The sequence below is a fragment of the Lepisma saccharinum genome, chromosome 25, assembly GCF_977018435.1.
Source record: "Lepisma saccharinum chromosome 25, izLepSacc3.1, whole genome shotgun sequence".
In the NCBI taxonomy this organism is placed as follows: Eukaryota; Metazoa; Arthropoda; class Insecta; order Zygentoma; family Lepismatidae; genus Lepisma; species Lepisma saccharinum.
Window position 1 is genome coordinate 5,627,678 of NC_139253.1, and position 18,669 is coordinate 5,646,346.

The window sequence follows — 18,669 nt, forward strand, 5'->3', positions numbered from 1 at the left end:
CACCATAGGGGAGGCGTAATTAGAGAGAGAGAGAAACATTTTAGTTGTATATTTGTTTGGTTCGCTCAATAAATAAATTTCTGTTTATATAACGTTCTTTTTTTTTGTTCAAACAAAACGTTGCGAATCTTTGTGAGAATCTTACTCTGTCGCAGTCATTTTTCCTTTTACGTTAAAGAACAAGTTAAATGTATCGACGAATATTTGTTCAGGCTATTTTCAACATGAAAACTAAAGTTTCTTCAGTTTACAAATTCCGAATTACTCTACTTTCTACACGAATTCTTTCTGCCATACTCGAAGGTTTTATCCAGCTCTGTTTCGAAGACAAAATTTCCCATCTCCGCGCGTCAACAATTGGGTATAACCAGCCTCAAATCCGAATGTACGAACCGCACTCCAGCTCGTAGCGACAAGATAGATTATAGCCTAGGGAGCTGCCTGCTTCATTCCAACCCGAAGATAATATTCGCGGCGGACGCGAAAAAAGCGTCATTTCACGAAAAAATGCGACAATATATGGCTAATTTATTTTAGTGACCTTCTCTCTTTGCATTAAGATAAAAGACCGTCCCTCGGAGCATAGCTTTATGCGATATTGTGGTAATTTTGTCATTTTTTGCAATTTTCTCTCCTTTTTTTGCTAGAACAAATATAACGCGTTTGTAGTATCGTGCCGCATTCTGGGAATTCAGTGTTGATCCATCACACGTTATTATTGTACTGAAATGCCTTCTCTCCCTGTATTTCTGTCTCTCTCTCTCTTTTCTTTCACATACCATTTCTCTCTCTCTCTCTCTCTGATTATCCCATTTTTATTCTTTCTTATTTTGAAGCTCCTTTCTTCCGGCACCCGGATTTGTAGAGGGTTTGGTACCGGGCACATCCAGCTACCAACACTTCGCGAAAATCATTTTGTTAAAAAAACTGATTGTGCAAAATTTAACCTCTTTAACCAACTTACATGTATTATTTTCACTGTTTGAATTCTATTAATATTTACGTTGTTAGGTTAGGAGGCCAGATTTAATGCTGCTAGAAAACCATTTTCGTGACGTGTTGGCAGCTGCATGTGTCCCGCAGCCGACCCATTTGTGAAGATAGGATGGATGTTTTTTAATAATTTAATTTCACATTACGCACCACTGTTGTTGGATATATACAGGGTGATTCATAATTATGTCATGACTTAAATAAGTAATTTATTGTTGTTGTCCGTAGCGGTTCTTGCCGCTTTGTAATTTGTACGAATTTCGTTTGTCACTAGTCTGCATTGGCAGGCGCACAGGAAGGAGGCTTGCTTACTTATTCCGATCCTCTTCTACCGATTGGTGTCGAGGTTTTGTAGAGAGCTCGCCATCTGTCACGGTCTTCTGCCAACTTCCTTCCTTCACTCCACGAGATGTTCCTCCTGCTCAGGATATCCTTCATTCCCTCATTCCATATCCTACGTGGTCTTCCTTTCGGTCTCTTTGCACCCAATCCTCCCATTCTTGCTTCCCATACCTGTTTAGGTATTCAATGTTCAGGAATTCTGCTGAGGTGTCCAAACCATCTGAGTTGTGCTTGCTCAACATCCTGATATATTGGTTTTGTGTTTAATGTTATTCTGATTGTTTGATTTCTGATTTTGTCCCTTCTGGTCTTTCCAACTGTTCTCCTCAAATATTTCATTTCTACTGTTTGTAAGTATTGTTTTTGTTTTTCATTAATTATCCAGGATTCACTTCCATATATCAATGTTGGTACATTAAGTTGATTTGTACACAATCATTTTTGTTTTTTGGCTTATTTCCTTTTTCCCTAAAAATCCTTTGTTTATGGCATAATATAATCTGTTTGTATTCTTGATTCGAGTTTAATTCTTCATCTATTTTTCCATTGCTAATGATTGTAACACCTATATACTTAAAACTTTGTACTTGTTTTAGCTCTGAATCTTCAAGGCTTATTATGCAGGATTTTTCTATTCTCCCTATCCTTAACACAGTTGTTTTATCTTTGTTTATTTTCATATATTTCTTTGACATATTACCATTTATTATTTCTAAATTTCTTTGTAGGTTTGCTAGTGAATTTGCAAACAGTACAATATCATCTGCATATGAAAGTTCAGATGCAGTTTCAGTTTTCAGTTTCCAATTTCCTACTTTGAATTTTCTCATCTTTGGTTTTATTTCTTTCAGAATGTCATCCATCAGAATGATAAACAAGTATGGAGATAAAATATCACCTTGTCTTAATCCTGTTGTTGTTATGAATTCCTCTGATCTGTTATTGCCAGTTCTGACATAGCATCTATTTGTTTTGTAGAAACTTTGTGTTGCTTCTATTAATTCTTTGTTTACGTTGTTTTTCTTTAGTGTTTTTCATAGCTCTTGCCATGGCACCCTATCGAAAACCTTTTCCAAGTCTATAAAGCATAGGTATAATTCTCTATTGTATTCTATAACTTTCTCTATTATTTACCTTATTGCAAATATGTGATCTTGGACACCTCTACCTGATCTGAATCCATTCTGTGTCTCCTCTAATTTATCCTCTATTTCTTGTCTTGGTCTTTTTTCCAAAATTCTTGAATAAACCTTGACAGGCACACTGAGTAATGAAATACCTCTGTGCTTTTCGCATTCCCTGTTATCTCCTTTCTTATATATGGGTATTAGTATTGATACTTCCCAATCCTTCACTTTCTTCTTTTCCTTCCATGCCACAGTTACTATTCTGAGCAACAGATCTTCTCCTTCCTTTCCCATATACTTGATCATTTCTGGAGCAATGCCATCATGACCAGCTGGAAGGAGGCACCCTTCCAAAATTGTAGATTTAATTCGTTAATTAGCGTCGCTTTTCTGCCACTTTTGGCAAATCACGACGATGAAGATTATTGATGATATTACGAAATTGTTGAAGGGACACCCATGCCCAGGTCTAGATTCGAACCGAAGCCCCTGAGCACCATAACACGTCCAAGAAATACTGGTTGTTTTCTCCGCGAGCAGGGAATCGAATCGGAGCCTCTCGATTACAAAGCCAGATCTTGTTTCAATCCAGAGAAAGAAACAAGCAGTGACAGGCAGAAATGAATTCTGGGTGTTAAATGGCGTTCGTCTTCCTTCCCTACTCACTTGTTAGAATGGGTTAAGCTCCAACTTGATCACGGTCCACTTTGTTAGCCTAGCACCGACGCGGCTATCCAGATATGGGAATCGGCGGAGGGAACAGAGTCCTGCGGGAAGAGAAGATCAACGATCGAAGTTCTGGCGGTCTCCGGAAAATGATATCAATACCCAGGAATTAACGGTTGCGGGAATCGTGGGGAGCTAATCTCCATCGAAGAGCCTCCCTAACTGCCCCCGCGGGAACTGAAACCAACCAGGATTTGAATTTCCACCCGAAATACGACGCTGTATCCTTTCTCCGGGGCTATCCGCGTTCCATTCGTTACATTAGGAATTTTGCAGTTTCCGACCTTCAACCGTGGCGCCCTCCTGGATACCGTACTGTTTCCATCTCGAGATAATCCAACTGTTGGTCACTCAGCTTAATTACTTTCACTTGTTTCAAAAGTAGGCCATTGTGGAACTTTCTCCTCCATTAGTAAACTTGCAGGTGTGATAAGCATGCACACAGATATTGAATTTTCACTTGCCGAGAAATTTCTGTACGTTTTACGATGACAGAGGGTAAGAAACCACTTTTCTTCACTGGTGCAAGTGTGTATAGGAGGCGCCATGTTTAAAATAACAAAAATGGCGTTTCGAAGCTCACTTGATTAGTGTTGCAACCTTGAGGTCGTTTTTTTAAATAACAGTTGATACTGAATGTAAAAATTTGAGCTGTATACAGTTTGCCCTACAATTTTTATTGGACTTTGAAGGTTTTCATTTGACACTTGTAATACGTCCAGGTAACTGTAGTATTCCAGGTAAACGAGGCTCTGGCGTCTGCATAATCCTCTGTGGGGCTCGTGTTGTGTCGTCCCTGCATGGTTTTGAGTGTGCCTTCATCCGTGTTCTCTTACTACCACTTATCCTCATCTTCGCTATTAGCCAAAAGTATCAGGAAAAGTGAAGTAAAATAAACTAAATGAATCAACGAATCAAAAGCAGATTAACTGGGTGGAAAGCCAATGACGAGAACGGTTCGTGACGTTCCTTAAAGGTGCAATACCCGTATTTGCATGCACCTTCTTGATGGTATGACGGTGTTGCCTTGTAATCAATGCATCCCGGGTTCGATTCCGCAAGTAGGTGCATCGCAAAGTTGTTCGCATTGCACTGTAAACTGTAGGTCCAATCACGATTAGCCTAACATTCCCGATGGTGACGTGCTAATGCTTTCGCCTTGTAATAAAGTCCCGGGTTCGATTCCCGGTAGAGGCTAAAGGCACAGTCGTTTGTATCTGACTATGAAACGGTAGGCCCCGTTTCGATTAACCTAATCGTTTCTAGCCTAATTGAAACGATGAGAATGAATAGCGGAATTATGTAGGGAGAAAGAAAATGAAAATCCATACTCGAACCTTCGACCTCTGGCCACATCCTTAGAATGACAAATTTAAAAAGAAATGAATGACGAAGAAGGACCATTATAGTTTCGAGCCCAAATACATTTTAACTAAACACAAGGCCATGAAATTAGACGGGTGGCAGAAGTTCGCGCCGTTGCCACGTCTCAGAACAACCCAGTGTGTTCGGAGGTTTAAGAGAATGAACGATCTCGTTGTAGAGTTGGTTTTTGTAATCCATGTTATACAAACTGACAGTACTTGCTCGAAAGGCCAGGGATGACACAAAAGTGCCCCAGAGAGAGGGCGGTCTGACGCTCGAACTAGGCAACGCCGCCCGGTTGACGTTGCCACACGGTGCGAGGGAACCAGCGACTTTTGTCCCGCTCTCGCTTTGCTTTTCCCATATGTGGCAACACCGCAATTCTGCTCAGCCGCCTGTTTTCATGACCGTGCGTTTAGAAACAAGAACAGAACACAAAACAAACCTCGTTCGTAGAGGTTTATGCTGACTGCGGGTCCTAGCGCAAGAGCCTTGCTAGTCTGAAATAATGCAGTCCAGGGTATACTACTTGTAGGAGACTCTTGGGTGCCTTCAGAAAAGTTGTTCACAAGAGATTGTAAATATGTTTGTTTTCCTTCCATCCGAATCGTTGGAATCTCGCATGTGCATATCTTTTGATACAACACACATTCTCCGATGTTGCGTAGAAGGCCTCTTTGATCATATTTTGTTGGTAAACAGTTAAATAACCTGTTTCGCTTCCCTGGGTTGCATTGCGAGATATTTCCGTCGTTTATTAAGGTTTAACGGACTTTATAGACTCATATTTCCTTATTTGGACTTGCTTTGAGGGGATGCGTCGACATAATATCGATTTATGTTATGACGTCGCAAAGAAACCAGGACCAGAATGTACGAATACACAAGATCTTGGCTGGATCACAAATTGTAGTGGTCTTCTTTCTTTCTCTCTCCCTCCCCTCCCTTCCTTTACCATTCCTCCCTCCCTCCCCCTCTCACATCATCTACATCGGAAAACTACAAGTCAACAGAATCACTCATTCCGACAAGTTAGCGAATATGAGATGGTTTATTTATTTATTTATAGTGTTGTACAAAAGAAAATTCCAAATTACAGCAATTATACCCATACACTCGGAGTAAAATGTTGCAAAGTAGACTTCTGTGAAGAAGTGGTTAGCGCAGCGTGCTACGACGCCAGAGGTCTCGGGTTCGAATCTCTGCTCATTTTGGCGATTAAGCCAAAGCGGCGGAAAAGCGATGCTGTGACAAGAAAAGAATCAATTCAAATGAAATCGTCATTGAAATTGATCACAGCATGCACGCAGAGTCTGTACCACTGGGTCATAAATGTGATACCAGATAATCCTCAAAGGTCTCCAACACGCTCTAAAACTTATTGAAAAGCATAGATCGCTCAAATGCAAATCTGGACCGCAATTGTAATTTCAGCTAAATATCCCTAAATTTGCACAATTTTTGTCACGTGCGCAGCATAGGAAGGATGGTGTTTCTTTCGTTATCGTGACGCACTTGATTTTTTCAAATACAGGGTGGCCCATAAGTGAAGACAGGGTTTAAACAAATGAACTTTTTTATTGAAGATTAGGCACACGCAGAAGATTTACAGGGTCAACGAAGTTAGTAATGAGTTATATTTTATACAGCGTATATTGATACACTTGTATTTTGAATTGTATCTTCTGCAAATATGCTGTATAAAGAAACAAACTGCCGGTGTACTAATTGAGGCGAGTGTACTACATAGAAAGTTTCAGCGAAAAATGCTTTTTTTGTTTATTAAGTATTTTCATCCATTTTTAGTTACAATAAAGTTGAAATATGGGAAATTTGTTCACATTATGTATGGAAAATCACATCGTTTAAATGGCGCCCATTGTTTGCTTCGATGACAGTTGTAATGACAATGTTAGAAGTTGTTCTAACTGAACGTGATATACCGGGACGTGGAAGGCCACTGACAGAACCCTTCTGTTGAAATCGTTGAAGTAATTAAGCGACGAATTGTTGGTTCCGAAGGAATCTTACCCAAAACCTCTCTTACCGCAAAATGTCCACGATATGCTGGTTTTCCAAATAAACCTCCACAATTTTGATTCGCTGTACAGCTGTGATTCTTTCCCATGGTAAATCTCCTCATTGTGGACTACGATTTATGAAAAAATGGAAATGACAAAATTAATGATCAAGAAAGTTAACTGTTCAAAGCCTGTCGTGACTTATGGACCACCCTGTACAGTACCAGCTCAGTACTGCAAGATATGTATAGTTAGTATACAATTTTAAGCTTATGAGAAATGGGGAGAGTGATAGATTGATTGATTGATTTGTTGTTAAAGTCCACTTTATACACAGAAAGGCTAATCGGGACTCGACGTACAGTTTTAAAGTGGGATCCGAACCACTGTGCCATGTGCCTCCACCGCGTATCGAATCCTGGGAGAGGGACTCGGAGAGAGAGAGAGAGTTGTGTGTGTGTGTGTGTGTGTGTGTTAAAGACACTGCGGACCTACTTGGTGTAATGGCTAGTACACCTCTGTAGGATGCCAGGTGTCCCGGGTTCGAATGCTGGCCTGAGCATGGGTGTTCTTTGTGAGTGTCCCTTCATCAGTTACATCACATCGTCACTCATCCTCATCTTCGCGATTAGCCAAAAGTGGCAGAAAATCAGAGTAAAATTAAATTGATCTGTTCATTGATTGATGTGGTTTATTTTTGCTTGCACATTGTGTGTCTCCTTCACTCTGACGCTTTCTCTTTTTGTGTGTTACGAGAGAGTCACAGTAAAGGGCAGGGAGGGAATTCACGTGTGTATTTATGTCTGTATGTGTAATCTGCTAGAATTTGGTTCAATAATATACGTCCTCAGTTTATTTACACGACACTACAACTTATTTTAATCCTACACGAAGAGCTCTAGTAAATATGCATCTGTAATATCTTAAAAGAGGTTTAACGTTAAATGTGCGAGTTATCTGAATAACGATAAGAACTTCCATGCAGCATGAATTCTCTCCTAGTGTCATTTTGCTCCATTTAGTGCGATTTATGTGTAATATATAGCCCCATTTTTCTGCATTATTGTTGATTAGATGTGACGTATCTCTAGAAAGATTAAAAACATAGTGGGCGCCGCCCACTGGTGGCCACTATGCATTTACACTCTTCCAGGGCCGGTGTCGAATTTAATGGAACAAACACACGCACTGCGACGGGATCCCCCTCCCATTCCCCCGCTCCCAAGCTCCAACTGCATCATTCCCAATGCGATAATGCTGATAAAATCTGACAGTTTCGTAATGGAATTTGCGCTATCGCTGAACAAATGAAACCTGAAGGTTTTGCATCACGAGCATGGGATATCCAAATTTGAATCATTCAAGCGCTTCTGTGTAGATGGCAGCAGCTGTTCTGGCGGAAACTGTATGGTTATCCTGGTCAGGGCCAGATTAAGCCTAGATAGGACTGTCCAATATCGACTTTCGATATATAGTGAATATAGATATCAATATAAGATTAGAGATCGATATAGTTATCGATATATCGAGGTCGATATTTTAAAATTCGACTGTATACTCGAAATATCGTACAGCCGTTGGCCTAAGTGCAGTAGATCCGAGCCTAGTTGTGGCAAATTTTTCCTGAACTTAGTGCAATCCAATGGAAGCAAAGTGAATCATTTATATAAAACCTAAAACAAATGTGATTCTTCCCAATCGTAGAAAACTCGTAATCCGATGTTGGTTAAAAACAAAGTGAAATTACACTGTAAAATGTTGACTGAGGAAATGACGATGTAAGATAACTGACACCGTCATTTCCTCAGCCAACATTTTACAGTGTAAATTTCATTTTGCTTTTAACCTCTTCACCAACATCGGATTACGACAACTGCAATTTCTAATAATTATCTATCTTTATGATAAGTGTTCTAGTTTAAATTTATAATTGAATGATTGATTGATTTGCTTTATTTTAATTCGCTTCTTGTGCCACTTGTGGCTAATTTACGAAGATGGGAATGAGTGATGATGTGATGAAATTGATGAATGGAAAAATCACAAACATCCATGCCAAGGCCAGAATTCGAACCCGGGACCCCTAGCGTCGTAGCGCGATGTGCTAACCACTCTGCCACAGGGGCCGGCTTAAATTTATAAATTTGAAAGGTTTTATTTGTCTCAATGCTGTACTAGACTTGTGTGTGTGTGTGTGTGTATGTGTGTGTTGATGAGAGAAAACTGAATAGATTATCTTTGTTATTTCGCCTATCGTTCTCTCTCCCCCATTATATTTCTCTTACTCTGTTTCTTTCTGCATTTCTTCTCTTCCCTTGTCTTTACTTCTTTCTTCTTCTCTTCCTTTCTTTCACTTCCTACCTCTTTCTCTCGTTCTTTTCTGCCTCTCCTCATTCTTCTCCTTTGTCTCGTTTCACCCTGTTTTCTGTCTCATTCTCCACTTTCTCTCTCTTTATTTCTGTCCCCCTCTACTTTCCGCATCTTTATCCGACTCTGTGTGTGCTCTACCATGGTGTTTCTGAAAATATAATCTAAATTCTCACTTGTCCTCATTAAACGAACTTGCAGGAAACGTGGTATGTAAATAGCTTTTAAATTATATACGATGTACAAAAAGCCACGCAACCGAGCTTTTGAACTTAACGTAACTTTTCCACACAAAGCGAAGGGACATGAGACTTTCACTGATTAACTTTGTCTGTGTGGATTGTTTTAAACATTAAACAAGAATATCATGCTCTACATGAACGTTTAATATGCGGAGAAAATTACTGAGGTGTATAAAAGTTCTTGCAAGAAGTGAAAAACCAAACATCGTAATGACAGCTGTGGAGTGGCTTGCAAAAATTTTCTATGTGTATCAATGGTTTGTGTAGGTATTTATAAAATTGATATAAGAACGATCGACTTTAACGTATATTATGCACTACAGACTATTTTATAGAGTAAATTGTGGCATATTCATAATGTTTTTTTTCGATATTACGAGGTGTACTGGCAACAACGGTCGTGTCAGAGGGCTGTGTCCGACATATGGCTATGTTATTTAATCAATGCTTATATGAGAGAAAAGATTTGAAAGATTCGGAAAGAGACAGGTAGGTTAGTTTTTTGTACTTCCTCACTGGCATCTGAGAATACCAGCATCACAATGTCTTGATATTCCACACAAGACGAGGCTAAGTCTATTTTTAATTTCCTTTTTTGCCTAAGGCAGTTTATACATTACTTATTAAAAGAGGAATGACGGATTATACTCCAAACCGTAAAAACTTACTCCGGTGCTAATTTCCGGAAAGGGATATTTTAGAAAGCTCAAAGAATCGGTTCAGCAGATCCACAAGTTTTCCCTTCAGCACCGGAAATTGCCCCCCAAGAGCCTGTGCTGCCCTCTGAAGAACAAGAAAAGCGCCGAAGACAAACGACTCCAGCGACAAAAGCTCCGTGTAATGTCACTCCGGCATTAAATTAGCGTTGTGCCACCCAGGAGGGGGGCGCTGGCCGTCAACCTAACGTTGGGAGATCGTTACAAATCAAGTTGCGCATGCGCCGGAACGTCGGGTACCTGCTTTTGTGAAGGAAATGTGCCCCGGGTAATAGCCCGTTTTCCACCAAGTGGATTTAAACTGCTGAATATTGATGAGCATCGTCCCATATTATGAAGCTATCATTTTTATCTGCCGCGGGAGATGATTCAAAGGATGGGGGAGGAAATGTCTGTTGCAAGAAAAATCAAAACATAGGGCGAGAAAGACCGAGAAAAAGGTAGATAATAGAGAGAAGATACATGACGAAGAAACGATCAGACCTGAACTTATATATAGCGACATCAGACCCCTCTGTATAGAATTTCAGTTATGTTATTGCAAGTTGTGTCACAAGTTAAGAAATATTTTTAATGTATGAGGGGTTCAGAACACAAGTGGTGTAACTCCATTCAAGACAGTTTTGAGAAAAAAGCACAAAAAGATAGCTTAGTACTATGTTTAGCTGTTGGAGCACAAGTATAGTGGCGCCTCCATGAGCAAGAATTTGAAACTTACGAGATACTTACTTCTAGCACTGAAGTGTTGATACGAGGGTCGTTCAAGGAAAAAGTTTCCCTATGTGCCAAAAAAAATATTTCTTAAGTTACAGACAAAAATCAAGTTTCACCAAGTAGCATGGTCCTTTCTCACTTTTCAACATAATTTCCAAGGCGGCACAAGCATTTGTTCCATCGTTGCACAAGTTTTTGAAAGCCATCTGCAAACAATTCGTGGTCCAGGGAACGAAGAACACTTTTCACGACCATCTGAACCTCCAAATCAGTGTGAAAACGTTGACCTGCTGCAGGAAACAAGTGAAAGTCACTCGGGGCCAAGTCAGGGCTGTAGGGGGGGTGGTAACCTTTCCCATTTCATTTCTCGAAGTTTATCCTGTGTTAGTGCTGCCGAATGGGAACGAGCATTGTCCTCCAAAAGAATGATACCAGAAAGGAGTCAAGGACGTTTGCGGCGAATTGCTTTTTTCACTTTCTCCAGTGTTTGGCAATAACGTGCAGCATTGGCTGTTTCCCCTTTCTTCAAAAACTCTGTGAGCAATACTCCACACCGCCAAAACACGTTGTTCCGCCATGACTCGCTACTCCTTATGGCCAGGGCACGTCTCTCACTGCATGACTCACGCTAATCACGTGCTGCGCATGCGCGGTAGCCCACACGAACATTGCATTGTGTGTAAATGTAGAGGAAAGACAAAAGAACACATTGCTAGTTTCATTTCATTTATCGGGCTCATACATTCTCAAAAGAAAAAAAAAGGGAAACCTTTTCCTTGAACGACCGTACTTCACAATTCTAAGTTATACATGTTACTCAACTTTCATGAAAATTGGAGTTACGCCACTTGACTCTGAATCCATCGTATATTCACCACATTCCAAAGTCGACCTTCGGGGCGGAGTGGTTAGTTAGGACAGTGCTCTACGACACCAGGGGTGACGGGTTCGTATCCCGGCCTGGACAGTGTTCTTTTGTGAATGTCGCTTCATCAATTTCATCATCATCATCGCGATTAGCAAAAAGTGTAAGGAAAAGCGAGGCAAAGTAAACAATTAAATCAAATCATATTTCAAGTATCTCATCTACATAGTTGTACCTCCCCGATGGTGCGGTGGTAACGTCATCGCCTTGTAATCAATGGGTCTTGGGTTCGATACCCGGTGGAGGCACATAGTGGTTTGGATCCAACTTTAAAACTGTAGGTTCAGTCCCGATTAACCTTACTGCACACAAAGTGGACTTTAAACACCAAATCAACCAACCAACCGAATCATCGGCATAATTGCAGGGTAGCAAGGCTCTGGCGTCGGCACTCGCAAACAGTATAATCCTCAGAACTTGTGTTGTGTCGTCCATGTGTGTTTGGAATTGCCCCTTCATAAGTTTCATCTCATCATAACGTCGTTGCGATTAGACAAAAGTGACAGAAGAGTGACGTAGAATAACCAAATCAATTAAATATCTCGTTTGTCTTGATTCTGTGGCCCCTATTATAGGTTTTGGGGGAGGGGGCGCATTTTGGGAAAAAAATTAAAACTCTATTCCTCTCTGCAGTGGGGTGTTTGTGTGATCACCTGTCAGGCAATGTTAAGATGGGAAACGAGGCTCTCAGTGCTATCAGAAGGAACGTGAGGCTCGTAGTAAGTGACGAAGAGACACCGTATGCTCATGTGTGTGTTCATAATGTAAAAACAATGTCAGAGGATATGAGGTAATGGTGGTGGTAAAGAAACAACAAAGGTGATGAAAGGGACAGAAAGTAATCCACAATCTGGGCAAAGTGAAGTGAAAATGGTAAAATATTGAGAATAATCTGAAAGAAAGGACATGTGTGATTTTTATGTTCATTTCAATTCTATTATCTTCGTTATGTATCGCCGGAAGAGCTGTGATGTTGTATTATTGTCCGAAAGTCTTGCACTCCGCAGTGTAGTTTATTAATTAAGACTATTAAATCTTGAAAGCGACATTTCCTAAGTTTGGGCTTACCTATTGCCGACTACATTTCGTCGCAGGAGTCTGTGCTGCAACGCCGCGCATTACGGTAAAGGGGAGAAAGCGAGTAGAGAAAAGCCATGCGCACGCTGCTGCAAACGGCTGGTATCTGATGCCACGTTTTCTCCTCCATGCACTCACTTCCCCCTCTCACACGTTGAGCCCTTTCGAATCTTATTGCGGACAGGACTTGTTTTCGATCAAGAGACTCCTGGGATAGAATACAGCGGCAGGTAACGTCTTGAGTTCGGGTCTTGTGAACTCTTGAGGCCATTTCTGAATTTACTGAATGTTTCTGCTTACTTAATGGGACGAGTTGCATGTAAACCTACTTTTTAGTGGGTATGTCACGTGCCAGTTCCGACGACACAATTAAAAATGCAAGGAAGAAATGTTTCCCGAGAGCGACGATAGATGGCAGCATGCCATATAAAGAAGAGTAGAGTTCATTGTAGAAACTAGGAGCGGAGAAGAGTGATTATATATATTATAGTAAATGCAAAATATATAAAGGAAGAGTATAAAAATTATAGAAGAAGTGAATAAAATGTTGTATATAGCCAATTAATATAAATAAGAATATGCTCGTATATGAAACAATTAGGAAAGTTAATAAGTAAGCAAATGAATTCAGAAAAGTATATCTCTTCTTTTTGATCCTGGTGATCAGAATTTGATTTAATACCACTGACGAGGTATTTGTCCGTCCCTCGGTGGCGCTGTGGTCAAATTAGACGCCCCGAAGCACTCACGGTTGCGCTTGCTGTTAGCGATCCTGGGCTATTCCCCTTTTGGTCGTTACATAGGAGGTGGCGCTACTGTCAGTTTAGTTGACCCTATCTTTCTATAAGTATAGTTTGTATCGTTTGCCAAAGAAGCGGGGAAAGCGAGCGCATATATGTAATAAATAAGATTACGATTTAAAAAGGGAAGACATAAATTAGAAGAAGGAAAAGAAGAAGAAACCTTTTTTCCAAAATAGAAGGAAGAAAAGAAGAAGAAGCCTTTTCCCAAATCAAAGATAGGAAGGAAGAAGAAGCCTTTTCCAGAAATTACGAGAAGAAGGAAGAAGAAGATTTCCTTTCAAGAAAAATATAACCGACGTAAATTTGGAATCAGCATATATATATATTTCAATGTATATGCAAGCTTCGTTATCTATTTTCTCTGCATTGTGTACAGTTTTCAGAATATCGATCCGCATTTAACTATATCCTCTTGGCTATAAAACTCTTTCTTATTTGGAATTCTCGAATAAAGAACCTATCCCCTGAGATTAAGATTTCTGTAGCCGTGGTAAATAACATTTAAGTACATACCCCCAGGTACGTAGCAGGTATGGTAGAGTAAGAAGTTTCATATCCAGTGATATTCTGCTTCGTTTTGGCAACCTTGTCACGTGCCCGCGTTAGACTCCTTTGGACACCACGGGTATCGTTACCTTCTATATTGGACTCTTCTAAAGGCTAAGGTATCACCTAGTCCGTTGCCAGCGATAAGGTCGGAATTTATCTGTTCTATCCTCGAACAGATTGTGTTTCTATTATCGGATTATTTATTACGATAATTTTGTATTACGTTGCTGTCCTTATTAATCAATTCAAGATATCATCAGATTATGTAATACCACTATTCCAAGAATGTAGTTTTGCGTAAATCTCCTTGGCGTTGCTTAATCCTGTGGAAAGACTAAAAGATCTTGTTAGCGGTGAGAATTAGGTAGCCCTGGGTTAAGACCCTGAGTCGCTTTATTGCTTACTCTGCTGATGATATCAAACGAAAGGTCTTGGTCGGGTTTAGGTGAAGACCTCTCCCCCTTCCAGATTTCTGAAGTGATCCTCAGACAGCGAAGTCTTCGCCTAATGGGTAAAAACCCAGTTGACGGGACTGTTGCGCAGAGTGCACATGGGGTAAAGACCCTATATGTCTCCAACTAACTGTCGAAATTTTCTCGCTTTTATAGCAGCAGTTGTTGATTTGGTTACTAAGCATCTTTTAACTGTCTGAGGTTACTAAGGCGATAATTTAGATTTCTACCATTCTGGATTTTTATTATTTGTAAGTAATACATCACTATTATTCTTTAATTTTAGCAATCTTCTGAAATCATACTTTCCTTTAATATTAGCAGCGTTAATTATTTAGCAGAATACAATTTATATGCGTTTCTAATGATGTCCATAAAATGTCAAGATGGGAAGGAGGCCTTTGTATAGGAGCATCCTGAATCCTTGGAAACTATAAAGTGGCGTTCCTATAGGTGAGTCCTCGCTTGCCGATGACAGGAAAGTCATGCTCGTAGAGAGGTACCTGTCAACCTGTTGCGTTCAGTGTACCTTACGAGCTCGTTCAGCGTGCATTAGAACTACTTAAGGAGAGTTTCGTTTACCTATTCGGTGCAATTATGCGAGTAACAGGTAAACCCATTTCTGTTACCCGGTGAGTACCGGCGAGCAGACAGTAGCAACCTGTTGCGTTCAGAGTAACCTGTAAGAACATTTAACCTAGGTTAGGGCTACCTCAGGAGAGTTTCGTTTACCTACTCGGTACAATTGTACGAGTAACAGGTTAACCCATTTGCGTTACCGGGTGGGTACGGGCGAGCGGAGAGACCTCAGTCCATTATTCTCGAATCTTGAACTCGGTATTGCGCCCACGGGAGAAGACATTAAGCGAAGCAAAAGTAGCCATTTCTTGAAACTAATTAAGCTTAACACGGTCACACGAGAAGATACTAGACTCATTTCCCCCACGGCGATACGTCTCTTTGCCTTTTCCTTCTACAGAAGAAGGAGGATTAAAAGTTTAGTTCTCCTGCACTGAAATCTGACACGCGATGAACAGAAGAGACTGTTACTGTTACAGCTAACGATTTCACAAGAGAACGAAAAGTTTCTCCACGTTTCTCTAGAGAAAGACCTCTCTTTTATCTTAAAGAGATCATCCAGTGCAGAGAGTTAAAACTGGGTATGGTGTAACAATATAAAGGGATCTTCGTAAAGCGGCGAACAGAATTCAGTTGAACTTCAAATAAAACATTAAAGTACTGACTAAGGCAAAATTTTATAGTATAAAAAACACTAAAAACATAAAATTAAAATTTAATAAATTTATTTTGAAGTTTCGTCTGAAGAAGACCCTGTTAGAGGGTATGTATATATTTTTAATACTATAAAATTTTGCCTTTGTCAGTACTTTAATGTTTTATTAACATGGAGACAAGGCTTAACTGTGTTACTATTGAACTTCAACTGTAAAGCACTATTGAAAAATGGGACTGGAGTTTGCATGAGCCACTCCATCCTTAAGGTTATGCTACCACACATTACATAACAAGTAGTCCAATTGCATACCATGCAAGGATTTCCGCTGCAATAGTTACGGTAACAATGGGCTTTAGCCATCACTTATGGATAATTGATTGATTGATTTTCATTATTTTACTTCGCATTTCTGCCACTTTTGGCTAATCGCGAATATGAGGATGAGTGATGGTATGATGAAATTAACACTCGCAAAGAATACCCATGTCGATGACGGGATTCGAACCCGGGAACCCTGGTTTTGTAGCACGCTGTGCTGACTAGTCCGCCACGGGGGCGTCATTTACAAGAATAGACGTCATAACACAGAAATTATTCTGTTTTAATCCTGGTATTTTAAATCTTCAGTTACTTAATTGTTAGTAGAGCTAACAATTATCATTTCCTGTGAGACGTGGTAGCAAGACGTCGCCCTTGTCACGTGCCAGTTCCGTCGACACAATGAGAAATGCAAGGAAGAAATGTTTCCCGAGAGCGACGACAGATGGCAGCACGCCATATAAAGAAGAGCATAGTTCATTGTAGAAACTAGGAGCGGAGAAGAGCGATTACATATATTATAGTAAATGCAAAATACATAAAGGAAGGGTATAAAAATTATAGAAGGAGTAAATAAAATGTTGTAAACAGCAAATTAAGATAAATAAGAATATGCTCGTATATGAAACAATTAGGAAAGTTAATAAGTGAGCAAATTAATTCAAAAATGTATTTCTCTCTCTCCTTTTTCATCCTCTGACTAGGAGAACATCGTCAGCTTTTGTATTTGTCCGTCCCTCGGTGTCGCTGTCTTCAATTAGACGCCCCGAAGCACTTACGGTTGCGCTTCTTATTAGACGCACTGGGCCATAGGCAGCGCTTGCTGTTAACGATCCTGGGCTATTCCCCTTTTGGTCGTTACATAGGAGGTGGTGCTATTGTCAGTTTAGTCGACCCTACTCTTTATATAAGTATAGTTTGTATCGTATGCCAAAGAAGCTGGGAAAACGAGCGCATACATGTAATGAATAAGATTACGCTTTAAAAAGAAAGACAATAAATTAGAAGCCTTTTCCATAATCAAAGAAGAAGAAGTAGCCTTTTCCATAATCAAAGAAGAAAAGAAGAAGAATCATTTTCCATAATCAAAGAAGAAAAGAAGAAGAAGCCTTTTCCAAAAACAGAAGGAAGAAAAGAAGAACAAACCTTTTACCAAATCAAAGATAAGAAGAAGCCTTTTCCCAGAAATTAGGAGGAGAAAGAAGAAGAAGATTTCCTTTCAATTTTTCATATATGTATAAGAAGAATATAACCGACGTAAATTTGGAATTAGCATATATATATATATATATATATATATATATATTTCAATGTATATACAAGCTTCGCTATATATTTTCTCTGTATTATGTATAGTTTTCAGAATATAGATCCGCATTTAACTATATCCTCTTGGCTATAAAAACGCTTTCTTATTTGGAATTCTCGAACAAAGAACCTATCCCCTGACATTGATATCTGTAGCCGTGGTATAATTAACATTTAAGTACGTACCCCAAGGGCGTAGCACCCTATGTCGCCTCCGTAGAATTTGCCATCCTGTACTTCCAACGGGAGGGCTCCAAAACGTTCTATCAGCATTTTCAGTCACATGTTACCCACATCTTCAAAAAGTAGAACTTGTATTCAACTGTCGAGTTTCTTTTGAAAGAACATCTCATCAAATCTTCTCTCTTTCTCTTTTTCTCTGCTTTTCGCTTCGTTCTTTCAGGGAAAACTTTCCAGTTGAGATTTGTCTTTGCTAAACTCCGGACACGATTGGAAAGAAAAAGGTCCTTTTCTTTTCCCTCGTTGTAGATGTTCTGGTTATTACTTTGTGACGACTTTTGCAACTAGTCACAGGAACTTTGAGCTAATCTGTGACGTAAGCATCAGTTTTTAGAAACTTGCCTTTAGAAAGTAACTGACTTAAGAGTTCTTGTTTGAGAATACAGTGGCGTGAAGAATAATTTCGTAAGCAGGTTTACGATTTATATTTCTTAGAAGACGCTGCTCTATTTTGAATTTCTTCACGCATGCTTTGTTAGGATAAAGGGGAGCGAGGTAATCTGCGAGAAAGTAATTCAGTTGCCTACTTTTAAGAAAGTTTATTCTGTGTGAAATCGATTGTTCTTTTATTAAAATCACTCTCACGGCTCTCATCATCTTCCTGTCATTTGGATAAACATTCAAGTACTATTATACAAAATTAAGTTAGAAGGTATTTTACACGTTGTTCGTTTATTTTAACTCTTTCATTTGATAACACTATGAAGCTTTGTTTCCATGATAACCAAAAACTCAATATTCTGACCAAGGAAGAATTTATTTTATTTTGAAACATAAACTAAACGTTACGTTTCAACCTTCTAGCAAGGTCTTCTTCAGACTCTGTACCAAGTACAAATGAAATAAGGTACAAAACAAGAATATATATATATATATATATATATATATATATATATATATATATATATATATATATATATATATATACACACACACACACACACACACAAAAATCACTCCCTTCCAGACACAAGATTATTGGAAAGTTGTTTTTTTGGAACATTCATTTCCAGGTGTTCCAGCAGGTGGCCTTCTCCTGTCAACTGTTGTTTCACCTGACAGGAGATTTAGTAAAGAAGGCAGTATTTTATCTTCCCACCCATGACACAAAATTGTTCACTTGGAGCTATAAATCTGGGAAAGTATT

At 39.5% G+C, this 18,669-nt stretch overlaps 1 protein-coding gene across 5 annotated transcripts in view; it reads left to right on the forward strand.

Annotated features, from left to right (window-relative positions):
- The window catches only part of LOC145978916 (agrin-like), a 1,115,983-nt gene that overhangs the window by 967,873 nt on the left and 129,441 nt on the right, over window positions 1-18,669 (forward strand). The window lies entirely within an intron of this gene.